General features: G+C 45.3%; 1 protein-coding gene across 4 annotated transcripts in view; it reads right to left on the bottom strand.

The window, feature by feature from the left end:
* Positions 1-15,962, bottom strand: part of LOC113486553 — a 69,693-nt gene that overhangs the window by 43,980 nt on the left and 9,751 nt on the right. The window lies entirely within an intron of this gene.

The following is a 15,962-nucleotide window of genomic DNA, read 5'->3' as shown; positions in this document are numbered from 1 at the left end:
TACCTGCCTCCTTTCTAATCTACAACAGCTTGCCAAAAGCCCTGCTCCACTCTTCTTTCATCCCCTTCGTGCCTTCCCTCTGGCTGATCAATGGCCTCAAACGCTGGTAAAGGATGGTACACAAAATATTCAGCATACTGTATCTTAAAATGCTGATTATTTTGGTGCAAAAAAGAGCCAACTCTTCCTGCCCACTTTGTCTCAGAGGAAAAAGACCTTGGGCCTCCTTGCCACTTTTGCTGACCTGAGTGGATCTGAGAGGGATGGGAGCCACAGAATGGAACAGGAGCCATGAGACACCCTATGAGCCATGGCTGTAGTCCATGGACAGTAGCGAAAGGCTCTTTATGTTCCTGTGCTCATGTCTTCTTTTCAGCAGCCCTCCCAAATGAGGCTCTTGACATCAGCTCTCCAGAACTTCAGGGTGTGCCCTCTGCCATGCCCAGGAGACCAAACGCCAAGCACACAGCATCTGGTTGCACATGGGAGATGCAAGCTGAGCTGTGTAGCTGCTTGCCTCTCTTCTGGGGAAGGAAGTAGTGGCCTGCCTCTGTGTCAGAAGCAGACACTGTCTCACTGTCTTTGGTAGGAAAAGCTTTAATCAGAACAAGTCTCTGATAAAAGCTGGGTCTATTCCTACCATCTGTGGGTTTCTGTAGTCTTTGCTTTTCCCAGTAGCAGAAATTACCATCACCGTAGGCAGGTCTTGGGCTTCTCCAAGTGGAAACCAGAGGTCTGGGGCAGCTGGGGATTTTCCTGATCCAGGAAATCCCTGTGTGGCAATCATCCTGTCTAATGGGCTCTGTGCCATCTCTGCTGTAGACACCCAGGAACATTACTGGGAGTTGCACCCAGTGTGATCTGTTTGCAGATACTCCAGTCTCACCACAGGTATGGAGCAAGGTGAGATGGGAAAGACCTGAGACAGCTCCCAGGGCATCTGCCTGTGTTAATTCCGTGCCATTTCATACCTCCAGGTCTGATCCAGTCTGCGCACTAGGGTAGCTTCTAGAGGTCAGCTCTGCTTCTGCAAGAGAAGTGCCTTCACAGACCTTCCTAGCATGTCCAGAACTACTTTCTGTAGGGAATGTTTTTTCCCCAAATGGAATCATATAGCCCTTATGCAAAGGTGCCACTGGGGATCTGTAAAGGAGATCTAAAGCAGAAGCTAGGGCTGCCTTGCTGGAAGGGAGCGCTAGAAGGTCCCATCCCCTGTCCTCACCACACACAGAAATATAGGAGGTGCTGGTGAATCCTTAGCAAGACGGAGCAGCCACATGCAGAGCAGAGCAGCCCTTACATTGCTGTAAGTAATGTTAGGATCTGGCTTTATCCTTGGGCAACTACAGAATTTAGGGAAGTGGTGGCAAGGGCGAATGATCAGAAAGCTGGCAGGAATTGTGTAATTGGTGTATCAAAGGCCTTTCTCCTTTCCTCCAGTCACATTTTAACAGTACCCTATTTTATTCTACGTGTCAGTAAACAACAAAATCATTACTGATAAAACTTGCCTTAAGCAACAAGACACATGTGAACAATAAAGCACTAAGAGCCACATTTTCAAAAGTGTGTGTGCAGAAATGTCTATTGTACAATGTATAAGCAGCATGCGGTCTGGATGTGGCAAGCAGCAACGGGAGAGGAAAAGGGGAACAGATGGAACCTGTACATGAGTGACAAGAGCGGACGTAGGCTCAGATCTAGTTTTGTAGTGTGCAGAAGCTGAGCTTTTGAAAAGTCTTAAATAATAACCACATTTTAAGGAGGACTGCACTAATGGGGCATGCAGATAAGCACGCTGAATGGTGAAACTGCAGAGGACACAGCAGTGGAGACAGTGATATATACAGAACATATGAAAAGTTCCGTCTGACATGCCAGCCATGCATATAATCAAAGGTGTGCACATTTTAGAAACATCAGCCTCCCTGAAACCTCAATGACTTAGCAATAAAACATCAGGAAACGGTAAGTCAGGGTCAGAAAGGTCTGAGAATTCTACACAGCTGAAATAAAGATTGAGCAAGAGGAATTAGCATCAAGAAATGAGATTCAGATGTTTAAAGCTGATTGTCTGAACCAAGTTAATATAATGCACCATGTTTCACTTCAAAACATTTGGATCGTGCAGCTGGGAAGCCCTTCCCATGATTGTGAAATGCAGCAACTCGCTATATCTGAGAAGACTGGGATAGCTGCGTCTGTCTGGGCACAAGCAGGCTATAAATGATGAATTGGGATTACAGCCTTTACTGTTCCAGTCCAGTTTTACCAGTTCCCTGGGCCACTAGCATAAAAAACAAACCCGGCAGCAAGGCTGTATGAAGCTCCTACTACCTTCATGTATTCTGGGCTTGCCCTCTCTTTCCAACTATCTCCCCATGGACTGAAAAAGCTCACTCCCTTTTTTCTGACTTCAAAGTGCTCTGACAATCAGCATCCATTGCTCTCTTTCAGTATATTCAAGAGAACACCTATTCAGCTATCCAAACTTTCTAAGGGAAATTATCCTCTCTCTGTCCCTTCCACCAAGTCTAGTGTTGCAGTTCATGGCTCTAGAAAATTGTATTTACAAGCATGCAATGGTCTGGGACAATCATATTTTCACTCCTCTTTCCACCTGCACAGAAGGAAGCCTTTACCTGTATTAATTCAGTCCAGTGCCATGACCATCTGAGTCGGACACTGCAAGTTTGCAAAATTTGCATATTTTCAGTGCTAAACATTTTATTCAGGCAAATCTCGGACGGGTTTATATCAACTTACAGATACAGATGTATTGCATAAACTCCTTCAGCCTAGCAAAGTAATCCAAGAATCCAAAATTGCCCACCTGAAAACCACACCTCACAGCAAATGAGAATTCCATAGGTATGAGCATTTTGCAGGCTGGCAACTCATTTGGTTCATAAGCTCTGTTAAATTATATTGCTGGTGGGAGAGGCTCTTTCTTGGGATGACATAACACACTTATCAGCCCTTGGGTAAGAAACTAATTAACTGGAGATGAGCACAAATTCTGTAACAATACTCTCTGCACTATGTGCTCACAGTGACCAGTTCTCAATTGGAGTGATGGTGTACAGAAAAATTAGACAATACAGATATTTAGCTCTCATATTGTAGATCTCTTCTGCATTATTCACATGTGTTTTCATGGCATCTGGACATGTATGTTGCTGTTATGGGCCAAAACTCTCTTTGGTACATCTCTAGTGAAGCTAAAGAAAAATTTGACACTGTGATTTATGTTGTGAGCTAAACAGACCAGGGTGCATTCTCTCACCCATCAGCAAATGGCACAGCAGGCAAGCTCCCCTCCCACAGCCACCTCCCAAGCAAAAAAGGGTGGTCAGTCTGGAGGAACAGAGGTAAAGCGCAGGGTTGTGCCGGGGGGTGCTCAAACCTGGGCCTAAACCTGTCCCCTCTCCTGGGGCAAATACAGCCAGAACAAAGTCACTTGCTGATTTCAGAAGACTCTGTATAAAGTTCAGCATCTGCTGTCACTTGAAGCTGCGCAGCCTGGGTTTTCCACCCATGCTATGGGAAGTTGGTTGGGGCTTGCTCTGCTGCTGATGGTTTAGAATTTCCATTTGCAGCTCCTTCCCGTTTCCTTTTCAGACATGCATCATACAGACCCAGAGAGGCTGCACAAATATAAAAAAACATTGAGAAGGGAGGACCTTCCTTACCACAATGAAGCTTTTAATGTGCCTAGTCAACACTGAAGCAGCAGAGGTAGACATAAGCAAGCATTTCCTGATGTCCTGTCAGGTGCCTGTACCCAGATCCTGCGGATATGAGCCTTGGTGCTGATGGCTACCTGGACTCCATGTCCACAGGCCCCATCCCTCCTGGGATGCACCTGGCATACTCAGACATCAGCATTTACGAGCTGGGAAGCATGCAGGGGCATTTGGATTTAAAATTTGCAGTACTGCTGCTGCGTTGTAGAGAGTTGTGTCGTTTACTGCTAATGGTGAAAGGGACTGTGTGCATGCTGGGGTGGCATATGTCCCTGCATGTCCCCAGCACAGGATGAGACCTTTAGGAGAGATCATACCAAGCACATGCTTGATATAAACAGATCTATTCTACTTCATATGTGGGCCACATGGGAAGGAAGGGCTTGCTGTCTGGGCTCATACTTGCCCACAAGCCTCATAGTCCTGAGACTTCCTAGCCATATGGCACCCGTGTCTGGGGACCTCCTAGCCATACAGCACCCAACTGTACCTGGCAGAGAGCTGGTGGAGCTGTGGCACTGTCCCATCTTGCTGCGGCTATGCACAAGAGCTTTAGTTGTCTCTGGTATCTCCTCTCACGCGACCCCATCAGTACAGAGAGTGAGTGGTGCCAGCTACATCGCAGAGGAGCAGGAGATGAGGCGTCTAAAACAAGGGAGGGATTTTAACCTGCTTTGCTTTCCCCTAGCCCCCTCCATAGTGCACCTGCCGTTGGAATGACCAAAATTTTCCAGTGATGTCACTCATTAGCCACAGAAAAGCTCAAAACAGGCACGTTCCCTGTGGAAATCACTGGAAGAAACAGGATTATCTCAATGCTTAGAAGAACATCCCTGACCAGTTACTTCTCTCCCAGGCCCGTGATTCACTCCCCATTCGGCACTGGCTGACTGCGTTTTGGGTGCCTTGAGATAAGAATCATGTTATTCTTTGCTCAGAACCAGAAAGGCTCTGATGTGCATTGGAATGTCTCTGGCTTGTTACAATTAAAATTACTGCTAATTTCATGGGGGAGGCATTTTCATGCACTGCTTTTTTATAGAGGTCTTCAACGGGGTCCACCCAAACCACCAGAGTCACAACACAAAGAAGTCAATAAACACCTTGGCATGGTGCTTTCCTTGCCTAAATTTGCATCAAGCTTGTTTACAGCCAGCAGACCAGGAGAAAAGGGTAATTTATAATATGTGCCATGGCATTGCTCGCCTGATTTTTAGGAGTCAGCAACTTTGATAAATTCTTGACGCAGCTTGCAGACACAGTTAAGAATGTGTCTTCCGCCTACTGCAGGAAGCTGGTCACTGTATCAAAGATCAAAGTTGCTCACACCAATGCAGGAAGGTTATATACAAGCAAAAAGGATCTACAAATACTTGTATTTGGATGTAAGGTTTTGCTGCTGTGCCTGTATTGGTCTCTAAATTTGACCATAGACCACTTGAATCAATTCAGAAAAAAACCAGACACTTGATGCAGAATCACCCATATTACTCACAGGCTAATCCTCTTGCTGCAGAGATAAAATACTCCTTTATCAAAATTTTTTATATGACTGAAAAATGAGTTTATTGAAAATTGTATTAGAGACTTATTTAGAGAGTGTAATGCCCTTAAGTGGCTGTGCTTTAAAAAGGCTAACAAAAGAGTATGTAACCTGAAATGGGCATATATCGCAGGGAAGTAATTTCCCTCTGTTACACATACAGCATCTGCAGAACAGGCAAATGTTTACCAAGAACTGAAGCTCATCAAATCAGTTAATTTGGGAGAGACGTCTTTTTATAAATATCAAAAAATCACAAAGGTAGACAGGACCTTTTCAAAAGTTGTCCCTGAAATCAAGTGTCCCTGGGATAAAACACAGCTAAGAATTACTGTTAAGAAACTTTTGGTCGGCTGTGGCAGTTTTGATGCAAATCTAACTGCTGATGGAATCACATGCCCAACTGCTGCAGGACTGCCATGGGAGAACAGACTGGCAGGGAAATGCAACCAAGTGTGTCTTCCCCCTCTTCTCCTCTCTCCCCCCCTCCACTACAGGATAGGAAATTGGAGAAAGAAATATAAACCAGATTTTTAAATTGTTTCAGTGGCTTTAGCAGGCTCTTGTACACAAGGATTCACGGGCATTTTGGTTTGACTTCCTTTCATTTCTGGTCTTTCTGCATCTCTGCTCTGTTCTGGTTTACTATTCTCCAGCTCCCTGTACAAACAGGATCTTTCCTCAGTGTTCTGCCACATCATCTTCCTTCCTTTGTATACAGGCTGATACTGCGTGTTACACACCACACGGCTTCCTAAGGCACCTCATTTCTCAATGCTAGCAAAAACAGGAACCAAAAGCAAAGCAGCAATAAAAAACTAAATTCTTGCCACAGTTTAAAACTGAACCCTTGAATGTTTCCGATTCAAGATGACTTTTCAGTTAACGGATTTTTTCTAGTTTAGTGCTTTGTGTGCCGCACTGCATAATATGTGCAAATGAGGCACTTGTACTTTTTATCAGATTCAAATGCCTCTCCTGCGAGGTCTGCAACACTGACCCGTGGTTTTCTTCCTTTTTTTTTTTTGGTGTTGACAAGTGAAGCCATCTGAGCAAAGTGCACATTACTTCACTGTTCACCTCTTTTCTCCCGTCTTGTAAGGCTTGCTGTCTGATTTTTTGCTCCAGGGAGATTAGATAGCATGCCTTCAGGGAGAAAACCACAGGGTGCACTGCACATTGCACAAATGCTCTTGTTATTCTGAGGCCTGAAGAAACGAGGAAGGAAGCTTGAGGCTGGTGGTTTGGCAGGTGTGGGGCCTTTTTTACACAGACATCTGTTTTAAGTGGCAGGTCTGGGCTTGGGGATGAGCAGGGAACGCCTGTTGACTCCCACCCCCTTCTCTGTGTCACAGCACAAGGGGTTTTGGGCTCCTCAAGAAGCAATGTCACCCACTTGTTCAAGGTGTACTTTGGGACTCTGCTGTCTCATATTTGTGGCACAAAGTGAGACGATTCCTGCTTGCAAACTGGCAAGTGGGTAACGCAGCTGCTCCTCTGCTGCCAGAGACAGAGGTGCTGCTGCTGCCGCCGCACCAGCACGCACAAAATGGATGGGGTTAGAGTACAAAATGGGTGAACAACACGTACGCTAAGCTCGATGCAAAGACTCTATGAAGAGTTTGGATGATAACACGTACACCACATCAAAACAAACTCTTCTAATCCCACTAGATTATTTCTAGTGGTTTAGGTAACTCTGCTAGTGATCCCATTGCAGTTTTGAATGAACTGCTCCCTTTGGCAGGATCTTACAGCACACTCTCTGCTAAGCCTTGCATCATGTTTGAAGGAATTCATTAGTGCTTGGTGGTTAATTATCTATGGAATAACAGATCTGGGATCCCCGCTTTAGAAACAATCTAGAAAGAGACTGCAGTTTTTAGGGCTGGATCCTGCTCTGCTAAAACACACGTGTAGGGAGGAAGAAAGGGTTTGCATAATACTCTCCTCGGTGGGGATTCTCTGGGGCAAGTAAGTGTTGAGCCACATTATTATTTTAAATGACAATAAGTTCTTTCTCTGGTAGTTCACCGCCAACTTTAATGAACATTTAGCAACTTAATTATCTCTAAGACTGTTGCTCCTCTGTTACAGATCGCTGAAATTGGTCAGTGAATTCTGAAGTTACTGGGGGAAGGGCAGATACGCAGAAAAGCACAGACTGAGACATATGTGTACAGCTGCCCATGCAATCACAGACCCTCATTTCCATAAGAAATCAAGCTGAAGCATTTCAAGGTGAGGGACTGTGTTTAATCCGTCCCAATGCACTCATTAATACATCCCAAAACATGTCTCCTTGTCCACTGACAAGGAGAGTAAGTCAAGTACCACTTTAATCTGGGTAGGAGAGGAGCTACAGTTTCTGAGATAGGCATCATGGGGACTTCTGGGCTTTATGGCTTCTTCAGAGGTTTTAAGTTGTGCTGTGCTGACCTGCCTTCGTTCAGAGCTGGGTAACGAGTAGGCGACATGGTGGGAGAACTCAGCTGCTGTCTTTGCTTCATGTTGCAAGGCACAAAATAAAATCTGCTAATGACCATACCAGAATGGGCAAAATCCTGTCAAAATGAGAGCTAGGAAGCATTTTGACATTCTTGGAAAGGAAGACAGAATTTTTGACATGAAGAGTCCTGCTGCCATGCTTAACATGAGGTCTCTAGAGCCAGAATGCCATTTGTGTTGGTCACCTGTGAGGAGCATCACTGCAACGCTTACAGAAATCTAATAATATTTGGAGTTGGACTCCAAAATAAAATTGTTGTCTTCCGAGGATTAACATAAACGATAAGAAAAGCATGCTACACAAGGAAGCCTGACGTTCCAGCTTTGGTATCTTAATTTTTTTTTTTTCTTTTTCCTATCTGACAAATATCAGTATGACAGCAAACAGAACATTCCCAGTTTGCATGGTGGCACAGCTTAACTATGCTGGTAAGTGGTGAATTGACGCTTCGCTCTCGCATGGCCCTAAATTGTACCATTAACATGTGGTTATAGTCAGAGAACACATTTGATAGGAAATGGCACCTTGTTACTTCCCAGATTATCTGCTCCCTATGGGGTAAATATTTTAAACATCATGCAGGGTTTGAGCAGCAACATTCCTATTAAAAGTAAATGGGATTTGAGTGAGGGTAAATCCAAGCATGCAGTGCTGGGACGTTACACCTATAAATCTTCTGTGTCTTACACTCTCTGCTTTATTCGCTGACAAAACACAAGTGTTTGATGCCTTTGTAAGGTTCATAAAGCACAAAGGGAGGATGTGTGCTCAGCATTGCTTCCTGTAGCACTTTCTGCAGCTACAGTGCGACAGCCTGAAGTAGGAAGGACTCGGAGGGATTCCTCAGCTACGCTGCGCAGGCTGCAGCCTTAATAATGGGAGGAATGTGGCTTTCGGGTACAAGAAGTCCAGTTCACTTCTGCACTGCAGTTACCAAGTGATAAAGTTACTTTTATAATAGCAACTACCTTTAGCCAGGAAGTCTTTTAGGCAACAGCTACCTTACGGGCCCTGTCAAGGTTACTGAACATGTAATAAGCAATTTTTCTTCAAATTTTGTCTTTTGTTTGTATCTATCCCATCACAGTAGATGTCAACAAGTGCCCCAGTTTACATAACGACAAAGTTGAGAAAGGCCCTTCCTTAGGATAGCTACCTTTTAAACAAATAGCTTGAGTTTGAAAAAAAAAAATAGCCTTCTCTTCAGTAGGCATAATTTCATGGCTTAATACGATAAATGTAGCCTACATGTGCAGGATATGTCAGGCAGTGTTCTTTGTTACTTCACTAGATGGCGTGTGGCCGTGCCTGGTAGGGGGGAGAAAAGGGAGAAGAATTAATTCAGTGTGTAACTGGCTGGCTGCACTCCTGACCCTGATGTGCCTTTAACAATGTGGATCTACGAGTTAACGTTTCAAGGGTAAGAACTGAATTTCCAGAAGCAGGAATAGGATGTCCAGCTGAAAACAGCTTAATTTTCAAAAACCTGCAACTTTTGCCTTAAATCAGCAGTGGGGCAAGATTGGTGGAAAAGAGGTTTATTAGACCAACATATTTCCCAGGCAGAACATGCTTTCAGAGACACAAACAAGTTCTTCAAATCTGAAACAGGCCTGAAGAAGGGCTTATCTGTCTGCAAGGGTATCTGCTCTCTACGAATGTGGTCAGCTGGTCTACTGAAAGACCTTCTTCTCTTCCTATAAATTCTGCTTATTGCCTGACACCATCACTGCTGTAACACTACTGAAATAAGGTCCAAAACTTTGTGATGTTCTTCAAAAGGCAAGCCATAAGGTTAATCTGTGTTCTCACTTTCCCCGGTGTAAACTGCAGCATAGCTGTCCTCTTTTGTTCTTCCATTAACTATTTATGCCTCCTGCTTTGGAGGAGAACAAGACCCAGTTCTACCCCGAGGCGCTTACTCTCATGGGATAACATTAAATCACCCTCACAGGGCATTGCCAGTGCAGGTGCTGTAAGAATCTGCTCCTTTCTTGCTTGGAAAAATGGGCATTAACTCTTCAAGGTCTCAGACATGAATTGCAGAAGTACCTGGATCCAATAAAGATGCTACCAGTTCCCTAGCACACACACCAACAGCGAAGCTTGCCACGGCGAGGTTTGGAGGGGTTGGCTGGCTGTCTGGCAGCAAGCACAGCAGCCCAGGAGCTGAGTGAATGTGCAGTTTCACAACTGGCCTAAGCTGACCTACAGCTGGGCTCCTGCCAAAAGGCAGCTCCCCTGCTCTGCTGACACTTGTGCTCCTTTGGCTGTAGGGTCAGCGGTGCCGGGGGCTGATTGGTCTTGATACAATCCTCCCCTCCTTTTTTTTCCCCCTTTTGGTAGGGTTAATTTTCAGTCAGCTCAGTTTGCTGAATAGGCTGGATGATGAGATGGAAAGTGCAAGATTGGCCTTCCTGACAGTAGTGTGGACTCAGCTGGCAGGAGTCAGTGAGGGCTGTGCACCCACAGTGGGCTTCTGTGGTACCCTGCAAACCTCCCCAAATGCCGTGGGGGGTTGGGGCAGGCAGCTGCTTTGGGATGGGATGCAAACTCTGCTCCTTTGAACATAGAGAAATGGGGTTTAACAACCATCTGCTAAGGAATGGTGCCATGAGGAAAACACATCTGATATACATCAGTGAGGGGTTTTCCTGTGGTATTTAGGTCTAAGGTGTTTGCTGTTTTACCATCCAGATATGCACTCAACCTTCAGATGTGTTCAGTGCAACACAGGCACTAGATTTAATACCTGCTACACCATGGCTATACCATGTGTTATACACCAGTGCCACAACATGGGCAACACTCTCTACAAGGAACAAAATGATTCCCAAAATCAAGCAGCTTTCCTTGTCGTTTATGGCTGATGGCTGTTCCTGATGGGAAGAGTGCATTTGTGGTAGGTGGCTGGCTTGGGGGAGGGTGTCTGGTGAAGTGCCAGTGCTGCAGCTGCATGGGGAGTTGTGGAGAAGAGGACCTAGTGCTCTCACTGTGGTACTGGAGAACAGGGGCAAACACTGTCAACTATCTGAACAAGAGGCCTGAAAGTGAGAGCTCATTCCTCCCTTGTGTGTCAGGTTTGTGTGGCCACTGTAACTTGAAGGAAGAAGCTACATGGTAAGACAAGTTCTGCCAGGGTTAACCCACATCAGCCTCTCCACTAACCTTCCCCTGAAGCAAGTAGGATTAGAGACAAGATGTTAATGGGAGAGGAAAATCAGGGTCATGGGATGGCTTATAATCAGTTCGGTAGGAGAGGCAGATCTCTACCTAACTTTCTTATTATGTATTTCCATGAAATGCACCTTCCTGTCTTTGATCTGCTCACTCAACTACCTTGGCCTCCAAGTGCAGTTGTCTCAGCTAACTCATTTGGTTCCCATTTCCCCATGCCATCGCTCAAGTTTAGTAAGTTGAAACATCTGGATGAACCCAGAAAAAGCTGCAAGTGATGTCCTTACTGTATCTATTTGAAACAGCCTATGCGTTGAAAATCACCGTACATAAAACACTTCTCTGTACCTACCCCAGCCCTCAGCCCAGGCTCCTGGTTCTGCATCCCTTTCTGCTGTTCTTTAGCTCAGTCACTATTGGGCTTCCAGGGTTTAAACCTGTCTTGCTGTCATTATTATTTTATTTGAATTCCAAAATTTTTCTCTCCCTCTAGTAAACTTACAGCAATGAGTAAAGATCCCATTAAGAAAGAACTGTTTGGGCTATAGAGAAATGCTGCCAACTACTGTAACAGAAAAACATTACAGCTCCCTTTTGCCCCAAAATAACATTTTCTTGCTGTGGGTAAATAGCAATTGCAGTTCTTCTGGGAGCAATAATCGCAGCCCTCTCTTTCTCCAAAGGGAGCGTGCAGTCCTCCGTCCCAGAGAGAAGCTCCTTTCCACGAGGCATGTCCAGAGGGCATCGGCCTCTGCCCAGGACCGGGGGCAGCAGGGGACGAAGGAGACTGGCAGAGAGGAAACCGAGGGTGACGCTCTGAGGAAGTAGCTCCTTCAAGAGGATCACATGACAGAAACTAAACCAGTGCTCCTCACTGGAATGGGACTCAAAGGACTTCATCTGGGGTCCTCTCTGGCCAAGAAGGGATCTTATTTAATTTCTTCTCCCTCTACTCCATGCCTAGAACCTGTAATTCTGAAAGTGAGTCTGTCCCTGTAGATGTCTGCAGAGAGGCAGATGGTATCAGGGGATCCAGAGACCTGGGCTGTGTGTCATGCAGTGCCATCTCATTTCTGTGTCTTGAGGCAAGCCCTCTTGCCTCTGCTGTCTCCTTGCCTAGGTTTATTGCATTTGCTGCCCAGGAATGTCACAGAGCCCTGGGACATTCACTGTGTTTTCAGAGCACCCAGTGAACAAGTTCATTTTAGCTGGGGTTTCCAGGTACAAAATAAAGTAACTGTAAAATAAGGAAGGTAACGTCATTTATCAAACTCAAGTTGTACCATGAAGAGCAGATAAATAGATACCATAATCAGCAGTTAGCCCTCCAGCTACAGTCTGGTTTCAGTTTGTGTGAGTTTTGCCCATAGGACCTCCTTCCTCCCCAAAAATCCATAGGTCTTCATCTTCCTGACTTTATTGAGGTGTCAACCTGTAGCAATTTCAAAGCAGCTATTCAAGGTCCATTAGTACTGATCTACTTTGAGATGAACATTGGCCTCATTTGGCTTTGCTTTGCTTCCTACCCCACTGTTCATTAGCTAAGGTTTGGCTGAGATAACACCTGAGAAACAATGCTGGTGCTTAGAGCAAAAAATCAGGATGAGTGAATCCAATCCCAGCCCTGTCACTGACAAGAGATGAATCCCTGACCCTTTTATTTTCCATCTTCCTCTCTGTAATGGGAGTAATCTCTTATGGCAGAGGCACAACTGCTACTTCAGTTTGTAGAACGCTTTGAGATGGTCAAAGCACATCTCAACAAAAGAACAAAGCGCTACTGGTGTTTCTAAAGTGTGCGATGCGTGTCCTAAACTAACCCTTTCTGACCTGATACTTATGGTCCTCTGTCACATCTCTACTATAAAACAAGCTGTGTTTTGGGTGAACTATTTACTAAATGCACAACTTTAAAAAAAAAAAAAAACAAAAACTTTTGAAAGACTCTGCTTATTTTTAAATTGCTGCATATCGCAGATTTAAGCTAATATGAGAACACCAAATGTGTGGCCACAAGCAGAGTTCATGGAAGACTCTCTGACCTTTCTGTAGGTATGCACCATGTTTAGTGCAATATAGCCCAGATCCTTAGTGCTTCTGAAGTCCAAGAAACTGTGTAAGATCTTTTGTCAGAAAAACTACTCGTAGATCAGGCCAACAGCATGAACGAGTGGGTTACATAACTGATGAGCTAGTCACATCTTGGTAGGCATAAACCCATTTATCTTCTTGTCACCTAGCAATATGACAACACATTATACCTGCTTCTTTCAAGTCTTGCTGCAAAATGTGCTTTGTCTGTAGATGCTTTTCCAGCAACAAAGTGTGTACTGTAGAAGAGCACATGGCTCTGGATTCCTAACATAAAGCCCTGACTCTGAGGCTGCAGTTTGCTGCTGTCAGCAGCAAAACTCGTTTAAGGTATACCCACCTCCCTTATAGCCCAGGCTGTGCATTTCCACCTACTGCTGAACCCAACCTCCACCATGCTCTTTCTCCTCTGCATCACCTTAGCAAAGCGACAGGATCTCCAGCACCAAGCAGATTAAGCAGTCAAGTCCGGTGTGGGTGTATCTGGGCAGGTCCTCAGCACTGTCTTCTTGTCAGCATCATGGGGTGCCATACAGCTCCTCACCACAGACACAGCAGTGACTGGGGAGCACTTCCATGCCCCTCTCCCTCAGATGTGACTGCATTTACAATAGGTCTTCTGGACATACAGAAAATGTGTATCGTGTTCCTAGGAGACTCTGCTGAAGCAGGAAATGCCTTAAATACGTTTCTGGTCTTGCACAGTGTAGTACCAGAGCCACAGTGGTCTGCAGCACACTGGTATACATGTTCTCTGCTCATCCAGAACTGCTCCACGTTGTCTATGTACATTACAGCTCAGCCTCTCCAGGGAACGCTGTGTTTGCTGTTACATTTGCACACCAGCCAGAGCTTTGCTTTCTGGTCTATGAATGGTGTATCCAGAAATTGGCTGCTATGCTGGTACGCTTCAGAAAGGATAATGCTGTCCTTTTCCCTGCTGTTTATTGTTTACCAGAGGTGCCTAATTTCTGACAAACAAAAGAGATGGATTCTGGGCATTTTAGCAATAATCAAGAGCAGGATGAGCAGGATGGCTTTACAATATGTACAGCGCTGTGTATAGGGCTCAACAAAGGCCTGCAATACTGGGCAGCTTGCTGACGCCAGGCTCTTTGCTGCATTAATGATAATAGCAACAACCTTGTCTGCCCTGCAAATCGCAGACAGAGAGCATAGAAACCTCCAAACTAGCAACAGAACAACCAAATAGGAAGCCTATGACATTAAATACATGAAAGGGAAGCCTTGGGACTGTGAGAAGGAATCGAGTACATTCAGCACTGAATGGGTATTCTTCAGGGTACTGTTTAAAAATCATTGACTAGTTTTGCCCACTAGTGTAGCTCTGTCAAAGTCAACAGAGACATCAGAAGTTTGTGCAGATGAAGTTTACTCGGATACAGAAGAGCAGAGCAAGAATTTCCACTTTGATCAGTCTCCTGGCTCTGCCCCTTGGTGCAGAAAACCTTCAGAGATTTTTTGTTTCTTCTCTTATTGGATGGGCTTGCCTCTGACATATGAAATCACGTTGACTGAAGCTGTAGAGCTGAGGCAGGGCGGTAATACTAGGTGCAGTTAGGATGTGTGTGGCAGGGTTTATTTCATGACAGAGCCATAACACACGGCGCGCTCCCTACCTGCAGCACAGCCCCGGGTACTCTTGCTCCAGGACCCAGGTGAGAACCCAGGTGATCTGTCCCTCAGCTGCATCACACACCCAGAGCTCAGAACTGCGAACTGCACTGCCTTGCAGATGCCCAAGATACAGATTGGGCCACTACTGCTTGCCACAGTACATAAAACATCCTGGCCCTCCCTCCCTCTGCATGCTTCCTTCCCTCCACCAGCCTTCTCTGCTCCCATTCTGTGGTGCCCCCCATTCCTCCATCCTTACAGACAGCCACTCCTCAGCCCCTAATCTGGCTGCAGTGCTGATGTGGAAGGTCTGTCAGCGTAATGCAGAGGAATGGTGGCAAGAAAGGGAAGAGGCTACAAAAAGGTAAATACACTGCACCCTCTAGCCCTCTCGTTACTGTTGGGACATAAGCCAAATGGTTTCAGGTAATCTGTCTTAGTCCTAGATACAGAGTGCATAAAGGCACAGCCTGAGCACAGCAGTGAAACCTCCACAGTCTGCACTGGTGTAATGCTAGTTGTGTGCATAGAGTTCATTGAGCAAATGTAGATGTTTAAACTGTAGGTGTCCATTTTGTGAGTTAGTCACCTTAGGACGCCGTTTTAAGTCAGAGAGAAACAGGCACTTTTGGCATATGATAGAAATTCACACTCAGTTGAGCTAAATTGTGCCTTGTAAGCTCCTGCTGCTCCCCGCTGACAATACAGGGAGTCAGGCATGACTAGCTCACAGGTAAATGTCTGTACGACACACATCAAAAGACGGGTGAGATAAATCACATTTTGTATGGCTTTGTTTTGACACAGGGATGCTACATGCTATGGAGCTGCTAGGAGGGGGTTTTGTAGGGTGCTGGGTAGGGCACGCTCTGGCACGTAACTGCAGAGGCCAGGGAGCCAGATTCAGAGGAGAAACAGAGAGTCGCAGTGACAGACACAGTAAAACCCTTTGGGAACGTGGCTGCTGAAGCAACCATGACTTCATTAGACTTGCTCAAGATGCCCTCTAGCCTAGACCTTTCACCTCATTTAATGGTTTCTTGGCCTCAATCTCTTATAATTCTGAAATGAAAAAAAAATATCTCTTTTGACTCCTGTTTTCAAGCAAGGGCTGTTTGATTTGGAACACTGCATTGAAGTCTGTGCTACTGATTGATTTCAGGTTTATTATATTTTCCCCTTTGAAACATGCTACAGGAAAAAAAAAATCTGTACACTTTGTCGTTTTTCATGTAACCCCTCCCCCCCCTCCTTTTTT

The sequence above is a fragment of the Athene cunicularia genome, assembly GCF_003259725.1.
Source record: "Athene cunicularia isolate RWA chromosome 1 unlocalized genomic scaffold, athCun1 chr1_part1, whole genome shotgun sequence".
Classification (NCBI taxonomy): domain Eukaryota; kingdom Metazoa; phylum Chordata; class Aves; order Strigiformes; family Strigidae; genus Athene; species Athene cunicularia.
Note: the sequence above shows the minus strand (reverse complement) of the source record. Positions and strands in the feature narration are given on the sequence as shown.